Below are 19,381 nucleotides of genomic sequence, written 5' to 3' on the forward strand. Positions count from 1 at the left end.
CTCCACTGAGTAGGTGAAGTCCTCCATCATGACTGGGTCTACACAAGTTAGGAGTCTTTACCTTCAGCTCTAAGGAGCACTACAGTTTCTCTTAAAGCTCGTGAGTCACGGTCTAGAGAGCTGAGTTTTCAGTTTGTGATCATAGGCAAGAATAAGAAGCAGGAACGAGATTTTCACAGAGTTCCCTTCTGACACATGAGTAGTGCTGGAGTGGGCTTAAAAATGCATTTCCCCTCCTCCCACCCAATCCTTTTGCTGATAGCCTTTATGAAGCTTCAGAAGAGGCTTGGCCTTTAATCTCACATCATCTGACCCAGGACTGGAAAGGAGCCCAAACAGCTCTCACCAGGTTTTACAAGGACTTGTGGCTTGTGGTTTTTAAACTGTTTTATTATGAAATAGAATATATATGCATCTAGTAAAGTGCATAAAATTCATTTTCAGTTTAATAAATAGCTATAAGCAATATTCATGTAAATATTACATAGGTCAAGAAAAAGAATATTATCAACATTCCAGAACTACATGTGTTTCTTCCCACCATTCTCTCCCCTTAGGGGTAGCATTATCCTGACGCTGACAATAATCAATTCTTTGTTTTTCTTTAGTTTTAGTTCTTGATTATGCATCCCTAAGCAAAATACTTCTGTTTTGCCTGTTTTGAATACTCTATAAATGGAATCATGCTGCATAAATTTTCAGTAACTTGTTATTTTTCATTCACTGTTAAGATTGTAAGTTTCTGCCAAATTGATGTACATAGAAGTAGTTTATTGTTTTTCATTGCTGTATAATATTCTATGATTTATTGATACCACAATTTATCTATTTTACTATTAAAGGGGTCTTTTCAATTTTTGGAGAATTTGAAAAATATCACTTTGAACATTCTTGCATTTTGTTTCTTGTTGCATATAAACATGCAAATTTATAGGGTATACACTTAGAAATGGAAAAACTAGGTCACAAGATGTGTGTGTTTTCTCAACTTTACTAGTTTTTTTCCCCTCAACTATAGCATTACTAGATAATGCTACACTGGTTTGAAAAATGTTGTGTTAATTTACATCCCTAAGTGATACATAAGAGTTTACATGTTCCGTAACTTTGTCACACTTGGTATAGTCAAGTATGTTTTAGTATCTGCCAGTATGGAGCACGTGTATTGGAACCTCATTGTAATTACAATATGCATTTCCTTCATTACTGATGAATATTCATACCAACGTTTAACATACTCATTGGTCATTGTCATAGTCTGCTCAGGCTGCTGTAACAAAATATCATAGACTGGGTGGCTTAAACAACAGAAATTTTTAAAAAAGCAAACTCCTGACTTGCACCTAGTAAGAAATTCTCAGAGTTCTAGTGGCTGGGATGTCTAAGATCATGGTGTCAGCCAATTTGGTTCCTGGTGAGAGCCGTCTTCTTTGTTTGGGAAAGGCTGCCTTCTTGCTGTATCCTCACATGATGAAGAAAGATCCTTTCTTTCCTGTCTCGTCTTACAAGAGCACTAATCTCATTCATGATGACACCTTGTTGTTTTATTTTCAGTATTGTGTTATCTATTCTAGACACTTTACATTTCAATGTGAATATTAAAATTGAACTGTCAAAATAAAAGCAGCCTACAAAAAACTCCTTCTGAGATTTTGAATGATATTACATTGAATCTATAGATCAATTTAGAGAGAAATGACAGGTTAACAATATTGAGTCATCTAATCTATGATCATGTTATCTCTAGCCTTTAGGGCTGCTTAAATTTCTCTCAGCATTTCCCATTTTTCACTGTAAAGGTCTTGTACATCTTTTGTCAGATTAATCTCTAAATATTTAATATTTTTGATGCTATTGTAAATGGTATTTTTAGTACTTCAGTTACTGATTGCTAGTACATAGAAATTCAATTGATTTTTAAATGTCAATCTTATATCCTACAACCCTGCCAACCTCGGATATTAGATTTACTAGGTTATTTTAGATTCCATAAGATGTTTTACACAGACAATTGCATTTTCTGTAAAGACAATTTAACTTCTTCCTTTCCAAAAATGTCGTCATTTAATCTTTTTCTTACCTTATTGGACTGACTGGAACCTCCAGTACAATGTTCATGATCTTAGGAGAAAATATTTATTTTTTTCCACCATTAAGAATGATGCCACCTGAAAGCTTTCACAGATGACATTTATCAGATTAAATACATATCTTCTATTCCTTGTTTTCTGGGAAATTTTTATCAGTAATGGACTTTGGGTTTTGTAAAATGCTTTCCCTGTATCTACTGAAATGATCACTTTGTTTTGTTGTTATTTTTGTGTGTGTGTGATGTGTCTGTGTTTATCCTGTTAATAAGGTGGACTACATGGATTGATATATAAATATCAAACCAACTTTGCATTCCTGGGATAAATCCAAATTGGTCATAATATAGTATCTTTCTTATATATTATTGGATACGATTTGCTAAAATTTTGTTGAAAACATTTGTGTGCATGCCCATGAAGGATATTGTTCTGTAGTTTTCTTGTAATGTGTTGGTCTAGTTTTCCTATTGGAATAATGCTGGCTTTGTAAACTGTGTTGGGAAGTACTCTCTTCAATTTCTGGAAGAGTTTGTGTTTAGACATGTTTTATGGCCTGGTGTGTGTTAAATATTTATATATGGCCTGTGTATGATTGAAATTAACATACATTCTGCAGTTGATGAGTCAATTTTATTGATTATGTTTTCTAAATTTTTTATATCCTGATATTTTTAAGTGCTTTTCTATCAATTTCTAAGAGAGAAGTGTTAAGCTTTCTGATTTTGGAAATTTGTAAGTTTCTCATTGTATTTCTGTCAATTTTTGCTTTGAATAATTTGAGACTTTGCTGATATATGCATACAATTTTAAAATTATTGTGTCATTCTGCTCATTAAATTTTTATCATTTTGAAATGATTCCTTTTAATTCTACTAATTTTATTTGACTTAAAATCGCTTTTGTCACTTAGTAATATATGCACCCATTCTTTAAGAACAGTGTAGACATTTAGTTCTCAGTCTGAGTATCTTTTGTTTAAAACTATAGCATTTAGTTAATTTGTATTTAGAATAATTATTGATATATTTGAATTTATTTCTACCATCTTATTTTATACTTTTTGTTTGTGATCTCTTTTATCTCTTTTTCATTTATTTTGGATTATTGAATATTTTTAATAATGTTTTCTTCTATTATTAGTATAAAATTTAGACCCTTTGTTTCCACTCTTGTTGTGGTAATATTAGAAACTATAACATGCATAGTTAACTTATTAAAGTTTGTAATTATTCAGTTATTTTACCCTCTTCTTTGAAAATATTGGGATATTAAAACTTTTATCCCCATTAATACTGCCCACTAGAATTTATAGATTATGTTTCTGTGATTTTTTTTGGTTATCTGAAATTTTAAATTTATTTTTTCTGTTTATATGTTTACCCCAACAGACGTTATTATTCTTGTTTTATAGACTCAGTGTTCATTTATATTGCCCACTTTACCACTTTTTTGCAGTTATCTATGACACTGTATTACTTTTCTTCATAGCACTTATAATTTTTAACTATACATTTAATTGTTCAGTGTTTGTATTACCAACTATACTACTGGGCCATACGATCTATGTGGATGAGGACTATGTCTATTTTGCCTATCATTGCATATTTAAACCTAGTATAATGCCTGGAATATGGAAGTTAAACATTATAGATTTGAATGAATGAAAATTAGAATGAATAAATGAATAAGCATAGTCCCTGCACTTGTGGTATTTAGAGCCCAGTGGATGACTATTGAAAACTTACATGTCTTTCTCAGTGATCTGATAATTCAGGGCTGGCTGTCTGATTCCCACCATTAAAAACAAAAAAACCATGGACCCAGGAGTATCAAAAATCAAGGTTTCCTCTGATACTTCTGGACTCTTAATTTCCCTCAATGTCTGGTATTATGCCCAAAGGACATGGGAAACCGTGAAGATAAGACCAGAGATTTGAAAAAGAGGTTTGAAGGGTCAAAGTCTGGATTCATTTCAGAAGCTGACTAACATGAAGCTATAGTAACTTGTATTGTTCTTGAAGTTGTAGGTGGAGCTGGTCCTGAGGACTTAACAGTACAGCTGGAGTGAAAACTTTTGCTTTGTCTAGTTCAGGCTTTGCTGATATATGCATATCATTCCCTCCTTCTTCACCTTCCTTAGGGCACATAAGGAAGGTGAAGGTAAGGACAAGAATGGAACGTCTCTAGATTTCCCCAGCAAAGCTTTCTTCAGTCGAGGTGCATTTCTAGGTGAAAGTCAAGTTCATATGTGTGATCCTTTGCTATATACCCATAGAGCAGATCTAGCTACTAGTAATAGCCATTGTGTTACTAGTGCCCATCATGATTTTCATTGTGTATTGTACTACTTCTGGCTCATTGGGGCAAATTGATGGGTTATAGAAAGAGTGGCAGCCTCAGTGTGCTAAGCATCTAAAATAGAGGTGGAAAATGTGGTGGGTGTACTTGGAGGGGGTGGCTGGATTTGAAACTCTGAGGCTGGATGGTCTTTTTCGTCTTCAGCAATTCAAAGATTTGCTGACATAAGCACATGACTTTTTGCTGGGGCAAGAATTACATGACACCTACAATTGAATCTCATGCCCCAAAGTTACCTCCTTTTCTTGCCATTTGGCACACCATTGATTCTCTTTTAGTCTATTTTTTCAACAAACAGTCTTAAAAAGTGCAAGATGCTTTGCTATCACTTAGTGATAGAATATGAATAATCCCTGCCTTCATGAAGCTCATGGTATAGTTGAAGAGGCAAAGAAGTAAAATAACCAATTATACCACTGCGTGATAAGTACCATAAATAGGAAAATGACAGACATCTAGGTGGACTGGAAGTTGTCAAAAAGACCTCTTTATATTAATTCTGAGATACCTTCTCTGACCATCCACATCTTGGTTAGATGTAACAGCTGTAAGTGTTCAGTGAGAGCACTGTATTGCTCAACTCCAGGGGTGACACTCATATTACCACACAAATGGTGTCCACTGGATTATTCAGCACATACTTCATGCAACTCAGCTACTATAATGGCGAAAGTAGCCATGATTACTTTGAAAAGGCTAATCCTCAAGGGGAAGGCAGTGAGTTATTATAACTGATCTAAATTATGAATATATGTTTTATCAGTAGGAAGTACAGGACAGGTAGTCTTCCAGCTTTTGGTGGATCGCTACTCCATCAATAAGAGAATAATAGATGGAAGACAGGAACTTCAAAAGCCTTTGCATTGCTGCCCGATCAAGACATAAGTTCATTCTAGACCATGATGATTTACTAATCCATTGAGAAAAAGGTGGTGGTAGAAGGAATATCTTCTGGGTATTCATGAGGGTGTAGGGTTCAGAGGACTGAGTTCCATAATTCAGTACTCCATGCCTACTTCAGAAGATCAACAGAACTAGGAACAATGACAGGGGGTGACATATTTGAGGCCAAAACAGTCCTGGCTTAGACTATTTCTAATGAAACTGGAGTTCCAGCAGTGAAGTAAAGATCCCTAATAAGCCCCACTTCAGTGTGTTATCTGTATATTGTGCAAGATGTCTGTCCTTTGCAAGCTAGGAAAAGGACCTCCTCACATGAAAGTACCTCACTCTAGACAGCCTATGTATCCAGAATCTAGGGCACAGGAGTGACAGGCATGGCAGTATATGGCAAGAGTTACAGAGATTACTGTAGAATTGAGGTTCAGATTTTCCAAGCAAAGTCAAGGGCACTTCGTACAACTGAGCTGATTGTCCATGAGTCTCTGAAAGTTTAATCAATGCAATGATGCCTCTTTATAGTGCAGCATAGGAGGCCAAGTCTCCCAGTCTGAATCTGCCCTGTGGCCATATGCAATTGTGCAGCAGGACTACAGAACTTTGCTCACGTAAGCCCTGCAGCTTTTGGATCTTTGCTTAACTGTGACATTTGCAACCTCTTTTAAGCTAAGAAGTATTTGGAAACTTTATTAAACAAAATTTTCCAACAGTCAAGAATTTTTTTATTTCATTTAGTTCCAAAATTCCTGGAGAAAAAAAAATCAATATTAAGTTTTTAAGTAAGAGCTTTATCAACATTGCAAAATAACTATTTACCAGTTGTGTAGTCAGTAAGTTTACCTGTGAAGAATTAAATATGAATACAAGAGCTCTCATATATAGAAAGAGAAGTAATTTCTTTTTGAAAATCCACCATATATTGCTCTGGGTGCTTTGTGTTTGCCTAATCATGAGTCATCTCCTTCTTTTGATGGAGTAATTCATATTTGAATGTTTTCATCATGAAAATAAGAGCCCACTCCAAATTCTCTTTATGAGAAAGTCTGTGCTTTGGACAGGAGATGATCATTTCTCTTGAGGAAACAACACTAAAAAAAATCAAAACTTGGTTTTAGCACAGAAACTGTAGCTCTAAATTTGCTTAAATGAGTTCAGTTTTCTATTTCAATTCCTGTGTCAAATGCAAGTGTGGGAAGAATTTTTAGTGGATAATCTGTGGAACGATGCAACTGTGCACTGGGACTGAAACAAAATGGTCATATAGTCGGTATATAGGAAACGCTCTCCCTTTTTAAACGTACCTTTAATTTGAATGAAAGGAAAAGATGAGTTCTTGAAAGACTTATACAAAGCTATATATTCAAACATAGATTGTAAGGTATCATTTAGACCATCCTGGTATGAAGCCAATAAATTGGAAACTTGGGAATTCAGACAAGAGCTAAAGAGAAACAGAAGGGGGGAGTTATTTCCTGAGCCAACTAACATCAGGCTAGAATTGCTGGTTAATTTTTTCTCTTTTTTGAAGTATGGACGTTTTTCTCCCTTAAAAATGTGAGCAAACCATACATAAAATTCTGTTAACGGTAATTATTTTCAGGAGAGCAGAAGAGGAAAGCTCTGATTCTCACTGTAAAATTTTTGAATGATTATTTGAATATTCAAAAAATGTGCATGGATTACTTTTTCAAAATGTCAATAGGTATTTTCCAGGTGGAGAGATTGTGAACTATGTATGTTTGCTTTTTTATAGTTTTGTATATTAAAAGCATTAATGCTATTTTTCAGGAATATTCATTCATTGTTGAAAATTAGAAATTACTGATAAACAAAAATAGTGATACTAAAATATTTTCAAAATCTATGATCCATTCAAAGACAATAACTGTTAGCTTTTAGATGTTTATTCTTCCAGACTGTTTTCTCAAATAGATTATGCTAATTTGACACCTAATATATAACTTTCCACGTTACTTAACTTATTTCTGCATCACCATTTCTAAGGACTACATCTAATGTACCATAATTTATTTAACAAATCCATTATTATTGGAAACATAGGTTATTTTGAATTCATCCTTCTCTGTTCATAGTTTTGCATTTGTCTCATTATTTCTTAGGATAAATTCCTAGAAGAGCCTTGCTGGCCCAAAGGGAAGGCATATGTTTAAGACATTTGATACAGTTGCCAAATTGCATTTCAGGAAAGTTGGACCAATTTAGACTACCATTAGCAGTGTGTCAGAATGTCTGTTTCTTCCAACCCATGCTGTCACTCAAATTTGTTAGTCGTTTTAGTATTTGTCAATGTAATAAGCTAAAAACTAAATCTCATTTTATTTGCTTTTCTTTGAATTTAAATATATTTTCTTCTTTTATGAATTCCCTGTTATTGCTCTGATTACTTTTTCCACTGAGATGTTTAATAATTTCTTCCTAATTTGTTGAAACTCTTTGTATGATAAGTATACTAACACGTGCTAATATATTTTGTCATGTATTTTCTAATTATCTTGCCCAGCTTAATGTTCATATTAAATTTGTTTATTCTGGTTTCTTTTTTCCCCATAGATAGGGAAGTTTTCCATTTTGTTTTCAAATGTACTGAGCGACTCGATGTACAAGCGGACAATGGCCAGACTATATATAATAAAAGAACTTCTACCCACAACCTGCAGTCATCTGCTCAGGAAACCAACTCCTTATCTACAATAAACAACTCAAGAAGCCAGCCTGCTATAAGTCAGACTTGCAGGAAGCCAGGCTGCTATCTCTAGTGGCAATCAGGAAGCTACACAATGACTTCTGTATCAATTGGCCCAAAATGGTCAGAATTTGATGAATAACCAACAGCTTCCCTAACTCTTGTCCCCACTTCCAACTTAGAACCAACCAGAGAAAGACAAACATGTACCCCTAACCAATCACACAGGATGCTCCACTTCTAGTTAGCCCACTTAGAGCTTCCCCACACCAACAGCCTCCAATCAGGGCATCACTGAAGCCCAGGCTTTTTTTTCCCCACTATAAAGCTGTGCCATTCCTCTGCCTGCCTTTGAGTCACAGACAAAACACGAGTGACAGTGGCTGTCTTCTTTGCTGCAGCAAGCTCAGAATAAACAGCGTTTGCTGTTTCTCTTTTGGTTAGTCTTCGTTTATTTCCACGCTATCTATGTATTCTCATATTGTCTCTCCTTTAGTGCCACACATAGAGAGCTCTTCCTCATAGCAAGTTTATGTAATTTTTTACCTGTACTTATTTATACTTTATTGAAGAGGCAATATGGTGTGTTGATGCAAAGGGCTGGTTGGGGAACTAGACTATTTGGATTTTGATGTCTGTGCTGCCACATCAGTTAAGTGACTTTGGACAAGCTACCTAATCTCTCTGGCCTCAGTTTACTCATCTGTATAACGCGTAATATTAGCTCCATGGGGTTTTTATGAGAACTATGTGAGAGTGCTGAAACCGGTGCCTAGCACTTAATTAGCACCCAATATATGTTATTACCATTGCCTATATTTTGTCAAGTACTTTTATGATCACATTTTGATTATACGTTTTTTCATGTTTCTTGCAGGAGGTGACAAGCACCCTCTAAGACAAGCACACTCTATCAGTTGAGGAATAGTTTCTTGATTTCAGCCAATTGTACTTCAGGGCAAGGACGCATTCACAAAGTCATGAAACTAAGGGAAGCTCAGGCAGGCTGCTTGGAACAGCAGGTTGAGAACTGGGGAAAAGCTGCCCCTGACAGGCACATGGATGCCCAAGGCTCAGTCTAAACCCATTGTGGCCAAAATCTTGTGAATCATTTCATCCATCAGAAGTGCCAAGTGTCCTGATGTGCTCTTTGCCCTGCTCCCTCACAGCAGTTGCCTTTTCTGAGTGAAGGGGAAGAAATTAAATCTTTTCTTTCCTCCAGCCTTTGGCCATAGTTCAATTAACCCCCAGAGTCATAGGTAAGTATATCTCAGCTGATTTATTTAAAGAAAATTTTAGGGATTTGACTTCTACATAGACCCAGAATAGCATTCCTAAATTTGTAACTAATAAGAGTTCCAGGTAATTATGAAACTGATTCCCAGGTGCCACCATCAGAAGTTGAGATGATTTGACAGAGCTGGCAGTGTGAACAAGAGTCTACATTTTTTTCAGCTTTCTTGAGATATAACTAATATATAAAATTGTATAAGTTTAAGATGTATAATATGATGATTTGATGCATTTATCTATTGAGAAATGACTACTCTGGTAAGGTTAGCTAACACCTCCATTACCTCACATAATTACCATTTCTTTTTTGTAGTGAGAATATATAAGATCTACTCGCTTAGCAACTTCAAATACATAATATAGTATTGTTAACTAAAATCATCATGCTGTACATTATATCCCCATAACTTATTCATCTTAAAACTGGAAGTTTCTACTCTTTGACCATCATCTCTTCATTTCCCCCACCCCTAAATCCCCTGGCAACCACCATTCCACTCTCTGTTTCTATGAGTTCTGTTTTTTCGATTCCACATATAAGTGATATGATACAGTATTTGTCTTTCTCTGTCTGACTTATTTCACTTAGCATAATGCCTTCAAGGTCCATCCACGTTGTTGCAAATGGCAGGATTTCCTTCTTTCCATGGCTGAATAATATTCCATGGCTGAATAATATATATAATGGAGATACATATATATAATCATATATATATACATATATATATATATATATATATATATATATATAAAATCTCATACCTTCTTTATCCATTCAGCTGGAGATGGGCATTTAGGTTTTTTGCCTATCTTGGCTATTATGAATAATGCCTCAATGAACATGGGAGTACAGCTATCTCTTTGAGATCCTGTTTTCATTTTCCTGGGATATATACCCAGAAGCGGATTGCTGGGTCATATGGTACTTCTATTTTTAATTTTTTCAGAAATCTCCATACTCTTTTCCATAGAGACTGTACCAATTTACATTCCCACCAACAGTGTACAAGAGTTCTTTTTCTCTCCATGTCCTTGCCAATATTTGTTATCTCTTGTCTTTTTGATGACAGCCATTCCAACAGGTGTGAGGTGATATCTCATTGTGATTTTTATTTGGATTTCCCTGATGATTAGAGACGTGGAGCACCTTTTTGTGTATCTGTTGGCCATTTGGAAAAAGCAATCTACAATTTTTAATGAACACTCTAGATGATTTTGATAATGGTGGTGGTGATATGCAGATCCCGCATTGAAAACACTGCTATAGATATACTCAGGTACTAAACTGGCTTGTATTTGATTTGGCATCTAAAGTATGAGTAAAAAAACAACGACGTGGATGAGGGAAGAAGAGGAATGATGAGATTGTCCTCCTCTTTCATTGTTTTCAAACAGTCTTTAGAGAAAGAGTTCTATTATTATTATTTTGTCCTTAAATATTACATTTAAAATTCGTAGTTTCTCCAGTCTTACAGCTTCTCTGTCCTGCAGTTCATAGTATTCTGTCACTGGCATAAATCTTGGGCTGTCTGAGGAACCACTGATCACCTTGAGTCTCTCCTCCAATTATCAGTGATTTTGTTTTCCTTTAGGGACAGTGTCTTAAACCTTTTCTTGGAGCTTTCTACAGCAGGAACTTTCCTCTTAGATCTTTACAAATGGAATTTAAAAAAATAAAGAAAAGAATGAGGGAAAATATTTAACTTCTTCACTCTCCCCCTGACATACATAATTATATCTAGTACTTATATGATTTTATATTGTCTCTAATTATTTCATATGTTTTCATCTTGTCTCTTGAGCTTGATGTCAAGACAATAGTATATTTCATTACTGCTACCTGCTGTACTAATTTGGAGGAAAATAAGCATATAATAAATATTCCAGTTTAGCTTTTGTTTCTCTTTCATTATGATTTCGTCATTCTTTTCTTTTCTAATACTTTTACTCACATTGTACATTTCTCTCCTCTTTCCTCCACTTTTCCCACTCTTTGAAATTAAAGTCAATTTTTTTTTTTTGGAGGAAGATTAGCCCTGACCTAACATCTGCTGCCAATCCTCCTCTTTTTGCTAAGGAAGACTGGCTCTGAGCTAACATGCATGCTCATCTTCCTCTGCTTTATATGTGGGATGCCTGCCACAGCATAACTTGATAAGCAGTGCCGTGTCCGCACCCAGGATCTGAACCAGCAAACCCCAGGCCACCAAAGCAGAACGTGTGAACTTAACCACTGTGCCACCAGGCTGGCCCTGAAGTTAATTTTTCCCCCACATCATCAGAAAAGCATATTCCTGCAACTAGATGGAATACCTGAGCTTAAATATATCCCTCTCATATGGACTCCTGGCCCTCACTCTTACTAGTTGTATGATCTTTCTATGACTCAGTTTCCTCAAATGTAAAGTTGGGATAATAGTAATATCTACCTAATGGGTAGCTAAATTTCAAACTCCATAAACTTATAGATTTGTTGCAAAGATTATATGAATTAAAGTATATAAAACATTTACAATGGTACAAATAAATAAGTACTTCATAAATGTCAGTTATTATTATCATTATTATTCCAATTGTGACACTACATTATGACATCTCCAGAGTTAACATAGCTGTTTTTTAATTTACAAAAATATTATTTAATTAAAGGTTCTCAGAATGATTTAATAATACTACCTCAATTTTACATATAAGCAAACTGAATATCTGACATGTTAATGTAATTTCCCAAGGTAATAAGGCTAACAAGTTGCACATAACATTTTGTTTTTTTTAAAAAAAGGAATATAATATTGGCAAACATTTGTTAAACATCTATCTGGTCAATTTTTCATATGCATTTATCTCATTTATTTCTCAACATAACCCTATGAGGTCAGTATTATCACTAATGAACAGGGTAGCAAACAGGCATAAAATGCTAAGTAACTTGCCCAAACTCACAGTTCAAAAATAATAGAAACAAGAATCAAATCCAACTGTTTTGGGGCCTATATTCATCTTCCTCTTTGAAGGGAGTATTTAACCGCAACACCAAGCCTATTTGCATGATACCGCACTGTAATATCATGTTGCAGTTCCATTCCTGAGTGAAATGTATACCTAGCTTGCCTGGGAAAGAGACTCTCCTGTCTGCCAAGACTGAGAGAAGTATACCAGCATCAATGCCCCAAGGCATAAAGAGAGAAAAAACATTATGATTTAAAATCAAATATTTACAAGTGGGTAAATCAGATTTTCAATGGTTACTCTTTATCTGTAGACTTGACTCACAAACATTTCTGTCAGCCAACTCACAGGCTGGAAATCAGATATTAACGACACAAACTGAAGTATTTGAGCCAACCCAACTTGAAAACTTTATGGTTCTATATTTCTAAGAGTGAAATTGTTAGCTAATTTTAAAATGTGTAATGTCCAAAGGAAATATCAGTCTCCAAAGTTTATGAAATCCAAGTAACACACAGTGATACTGAATAAATTAATTCAAAGTTATTTAGTTCTGTTCCTTTATAATTAAATAAATGAATATTAGATTAAAATTCTTAATGAATAGCAAGAAGAATACAAATTCCCAAGACCGAAACTCTGTAACAAAAATGAAGAGAATAACCAGGTTACTGTGTGAAAATAAAGGTCAAATTTCCCACCAATTCTTGACCTCCTTTCTAATGTCACCATCCTGGTACAGTTTACCCTCACTCTCATTTGGATTAAGGTATTGCCTCAGATATAGAAAATCTAAATATTATAAACATGAAAATCTATGACACTGAAGAATGTAGCTCTCTTTGGAAAAATATTAGATAAATACTCATATCAAATTGCAGGTGCACATTTTAAAAATGATAACATCATGAAGTCTACAAAAACAAAGCATGCTGTCTATGCTTGTTGTTTCATAAATTCAGGGTCACTGCGGTAGTTTGACTTTCTAAAACCTTACCTGTTGTTTTCACATTCTGTTACTAGGTGTCTGTGTTTCATAGCTCTCCTCAAGAACAGAGCCTCTCTCTAGACAATGACCAAATACTGAAGTATTTATGGTCATGGGTTGCTAAAAACTTTAAGCTTCAAATATAGCTTCTTCTGTAAACATAGGCAAACTTGAGTGATGATTAACAAACCTTAAAACAGACAAGACTTTAGCTGAAATATTTTAGAACAAATCAATAAATGACGAGTTGCTGTTCAATGAGTATATACTTTCAATTACACAAGATGAATAAGTCCTAGAGATCTGCTGTACAACGTTGAGCCTATCGTTAATAATACTTTTTGCTGTGCACTTAAAAGTTCATCAGGAGGATAGATCTTATGTTGTGTTCTTACTACAATAAAAAAATATTTAAAGAAAAAGAATGCCATATGTATTTTTCTAAACTAAGTCTTACCAATTAACTTATATTCATTCTTCCTATTTATGGAAGTCATATATTTATCTTCAAACTGAAATTCAAGGGCCTATTTACTTACCTATTTGACTTTGGGTCTAAAGCACCTTCAGCAATTTTCTTTAAAGCGTCACTGTTCCAGCCTCGCTCAGAGTAAATGTTCCTCCAGCTTTGCTCCTGGTGGAAAATCGTTTCTTCATGCTTCATCCTCTTTCAGTCAGTTGGTAGAACAAATCAACTGTCAAAGTAAAAAAAAATAAAGAAAGAAACATGATATACCTCCTCACGTTTACATTCTGATATCGCCTCCCAAGGGAAAGTAGAAGATGTTTTTCCTTAGAGAAAGAGTATCACGATACGGTGTCCTCCAATCAGAGAGAACTGGCACATATTTCTGCCTCCTTTATGGAATTCCTTTAGTAATAGCTAATTAAGGATGTAGCTTTATCTATATAGAAACAATCCATAATAATTTGACTAAAGTTAATTCTTTCTACTAAGCTTCAAATACAAACTAACTTGAAATTTTTCAAATGTCTACAATTTATTACAGTAAAAAGAATAACACTACATAGCTATATTCCCTCTGACTTCCTTTTATGCTATTATTATACATATTACATCTATATATGTTACTAACACAAAAATACGTTGCTATTATTTTATACAATTTTATGTCTTTTAAAGAAGCTGAGAGAAGGAAGGCAAGTATGTATTTACAGTGCTTATTATAGTAACCTTTTTATCTTTTCTAGTTCCCTTAATCTGTTTCTGTGGATTCAAGTTACCATCTAGCATCATTTCCTTACTCCAATACAGCTTTGCTCCCACCCACCTTCACCTCCCTTGTGCTGTTATTATAAAAAAAATATATCATTTCTACATGTTATAGACTTGAAATATAATTATTTGTATTATTTATTAATTATATATTATTTATATATGGTCTTATACCATTGCTTCTTTAATGAATTAAGAAAGGTGAAAAATATGCATTTATACTATCATATAATTATTTAAATTGCCTTTATTAATGTTCTTTGTTCTTTCATGTAGATTCAGATTAGTCTGGGGTCACTTGCTTTCATCCTGAAGAACTTTTTAGTATTTGTTGTAAGGCGGATCTGCTAGAAATAAAATCTCTGTTTTTCTTTATCTAGGAAAGTCTTAATTTTACCTTCATTTTTCAAAGAGAATTTTGCTGGATATAAGCTTCTTGGTTGATAGGGTTTATTGTTGGTGTTGGTATGGTTTTTACTTTCAATACTTTGGATATATTACCCCAATCCCTTCTCCTTCATTTCAGATAAGAAATCTGTTAATCTTATTAGAGTTCCCTTGTACGTGACAAGTCATCTCTTTCAAGATTTTCTCTTTGTCCTTGTCTTTCAACATTTTTATTATAAAGTACCTCCATGTGGATCTTTTTGTCTATGTCCTACTTGGAGTTCATTGAGCCTCCTGAATGTATAAATTAATATTTATCATCAAGTTCAAAAATTTTTTAGCCATCATTTCTTCAAATGATTTTTCTGCTCCTATCTCTTTCTTCTCTCCTGGTTCTTGTTGCACATGTATTGGTATGCTCAATCCCACATTTTTCTGAGGCCCTGTTAAATTTTTTTTCTCTCAGTTCTTTGGATTATATAATCTTTATTGATCTATCTTCAAGTTCCTCAATTTTTTCTTCTGCCAATTTAAATCTACTGTTAATCTCTTCTACTGAATTCTTTATTTCAGTTATACTTTCCAGCACCAGAATTTTCATCTGTAATTCTTTTTTTATAAGTTCTATCTCTTTATTTATATTCCCTATTTAATGAGAGATTGTCATCATATATTCTTTTTCTTATTTAAATACAATTTCCTTTAGTTCTTTAAAGATATGTATAATTGCTGCTTTAAATTTTTTCTCCATTAAGTCCAACATCTGGACACTTTCACAGACAGTTTTGGTTGTCTACTTTTATTTTCCTGCTTATCACCTTTTCCTGTTTATTTGCATATCTCTTAATTTCTTGTGGAAAACTGGGCATTTTAGATAATATATTATGGCAACTCTGGATACAACAAGCTCCCATGGTTTGTTGTTGTTGTTTGATTTTTATATGTTTGTATACAGTGATTTGGCTGGATTTAAGTCTGTTTCTCCTGCACCATGAAGCCTCTGATGTCACTCTTCAAAGCAAGTAGCCTTGGGCATATGCACAGTCAACCTGGGATGACAGTGATTTTGACAGAGCTCTCTTTGTCTCTTTCCCTGATTTCTTGGTTAAACTGTCTGCCTCTGCTGGTATCACACTCAGCTGTTAGTCTCCATGACTTCCAGCTGATTGCTCTATTGTTTTCAATAATGCCCTGGGGCATAAAATGCTCCACATTCTGATGCAATTAAAACTGGGCCCCTTTACAGGGATAATCTTTGAGGCCATTCTTTGAGGTTTGTTGTGACCCTAGGAGAGATACTCTTAGCTGTCTCTTTCCATGGTTCTCTCTAATAAACTAGCTGTTCTGTGGTTTAACTGTGGTTCTCATGAAGTAACCAGCCTCCTCTAAACTGTTTACTACAAAAATCTCCATTGTTTTTGAGAACACCCTTAGGCTTAAACATCCCTGCACTCTGTTCCACATAAAGACATTTCTTTAGGGGGAGCTTCAGGGTTCTCTGTTCTTATGAATGGTGTCTTCTCCTGGGCAAAATCTCTGAGCCATTGCTCCAGAGCTGGGGCAGGAATAGTGGCCCATTTCTTTCAGAGTGGCATTCCTGTTTCATAAACACAGGGCTGGGAGAGGGTAATAGCTTCTGGTCTTCTTGGCTTTCCTCCCCTGTCATGGAGCCTCCACCTTAGAAGTGAGTAGGGCTCTTGACTGGGAGCTGGAGAAAGAGGAAGCTCTGACTTCTTGGCCAAACCTTCTCAGGGTGGAACTTTCATAGTACTTAGCTTGGGGGGTGAAGGTTGCAGTTTGTGGCTTAAGTGGCGCTGACTTTCACTGTTCTTAGTGGTGTGTAGTAGATTTTCTTGAATAAATATATCTTCATTTGTTTTGTGCCATTAGGACAATTTCTAGAGATGTTAAATTGCCTTTTCTTTTTCTTTTAATGATTTTACCATTACGCATTCACCATAATTTCTCCCCAGTTTCACTGGGAGAGTGTCTGTAGAGGTCCTTATGCCACAATTCTAAGAGTTCAGGAGTTGCCTCTCTATAATTGTGGTTTTAAATTACATTTCCATGATGACTAATGATACTGATGCGGGGTCGGTGAGCTGAGGAGTCGAAAGAAAGATTTCTTGGACTCTCAAGATCTGGCAGAAGTGCTCTTTTTATTTAGAGAATAGTGTGGAATAGCATGGGGACAGGACCCATGGGCAGTCAGAGCTTCTGCTGCCCTGAGTTGAGGGTTAGGGCTAATTTTATAAGGCATGGGTACGTGACTTATTTTTACTGGAAAAAAGAAAAGATGATGTAAAAAGTCATTAAATGATTTCAGTGCAGATGGGGTCGGGTTATTGTGCGGTCATATAACTTTAGATACGAATCTGGCCATATAGATCAGCATGTAGGTGAGGACGCCCTGGGCTTCTCTCCCTGGGGCAGTCCTAATTCATACAATAAAAAAAAAGTCCACTGGGTCATATAGTTTGGCATGTAGGCCAGGTCACCTTGGGCTTCCCTAGCTGGGGCAGCCTTAATCCACATCAATACTGTCCACATTTTTCTAATCCAGGGATATTGTTTTATCACTTACCTAAAAATACATATATACTTCATTTATCCAAGTGGCTGAAATTATTTTTTAACAACTTTATTGGAAGTATAATTGGCATAACAAATTGTACTTAAAATGTACAAATTGATAAGTTTGACATACATACTTCAATGAAATCATCACTACAGTTAAGATAATGAAACAATACATCACTCCACAAATTTTTTTCATGTCCTTTTGTAATTCATCCTTGTGCCTCTCTCACCCACTTTTCCCCCCACACTGTCCTATATAAGCATTGATGTGCATTACATTAATATAGATTAGTTTACATTTTCTAGAATTTAATACAAATAGAACCATATAATATATAGTCTTTTTTGGTCTAGCTTCTTCCATTAAATGCAATTGTTTTGAATTTCACACATTTTGTATCATATATCAATAGTTCCTTTCTTTTTGCAGCTGTATGCTATTACAGTATATCCATTCATCTGTTGATAGAACCTTAATTGTTTTCAGTTTTAGGTATTACAAATAAAGCTGCTACGAATACTCATGTAATATTCTTCCATTTCTCCTGAGTGAATATCTTGGAGTGAAATGGCTAGATCATATGGTAAGTGTATGTTTAACTTTAAAAAAATCCCAAACTGTTTGCCAAAGTAGTTGTCCTCTTTCACATTCTGACCAGTAGTATGAGAGTTGCAGTTTCTCCAGATATTTCCCAATAAATGGTATAATTGGTCTTTTTATTTTTAGCAATTCTAATAATGTAGTGATATTATACTTTTTTATTTTTATTTATCCAGTAGTGAAATACCTGTTCAAATCAGATTTTTTACTGAATTGCTTTTTATCCTGTTATTTAATTTTGAGAGTTCTTTATATATTCTAGATATAAATACTTTATTATATGTATGATTGCAAATATTTTCTTCCAATCTGTGGCTTATCTCCTCATTATTTTAACAGTATATTTCAACAACAAAGTTTCCAATTTGTATGAAGTTTAATTTTCCAATCTCTCTTCCTATGGATTGTGCTTTTGGTGTTATATCTAAGAAACCCTTCCCTAAACCCAAATCACAAAACCTTTCCTTTTTTTTAGAAGTTTTCTAGCTTTGGGTTTTACATTTAAGTTCAAGATTTTTTTGTGTTAGCTTTATTTATATGAGATGAGATATGAATCAAAGTTTTTGTTTGTTTTTGCAAGCAAATAAACTATGATGAAAATACTATCCTTTCTCCACTGAACTGGCTTTGCAACTTTGTCAAAATCAGTTGTCCATATCTATGTGGATTTATTTTTAACTCTCCACTCTGTTTCATTAACCTGTTTGTCTATTTGATACAATAGCACACAGCCTTCATTACTATTGCTTTATTTTAAGTTTTACATTCTGGCATTGTTAGTCTTCCAGGCAAAAAAAAAAAAAAAAAAATGAAATATTGATACAGGCACAATATGGGTAAAACTTGAAAACATTCTGCTAAGTTAGAGAAGCCAATCACAAAGGAGCACATATTGTATGATTCCATTTATATGAAATGCCCAAAATAGTCAAATCTGTAGAGACAAGAAGCATATTAGTGGTTTCCTAGGGCTGGGGATGGCGGGAATGGTGAGTGACTGCTAATGGGTATAGAGTTTCTTTCTGTGGTGATGGAAATGCTCTAAAATTTATCTTGGTGACAGTTGCACAACTTTGTGAATAAATTAAAAACTGTTGAATTGTATACTTTGGGGGAATTTTATGGTATGATAAACATCCCAATAAAGCTATTAAAATCTGCTGGGCTTTTGATAATGATTCCCTTGAATCTATAAATCAATTTGGGGAGAAGTGATATCTGAACAATAATGAGTCATTTGACCAGTAAACACTGTATATATCTCCATTTATTTCATCTTCTTTAATTTATCTCC

This window comes from Equus quagga, chromosome 4 (genome assembly GCF_021613505.1).
Source record: "Equus quagga isolate Etosha38 chromosome 4, UCLA_HA_Equagga_1.0, whole genome shotgun sequence".
Taxonomy (NCBI): Eukaryota; Metazoa; Chordata; class Mammalia; order Perissodactyla; family Equidae; genus Equus; species Equus quagga.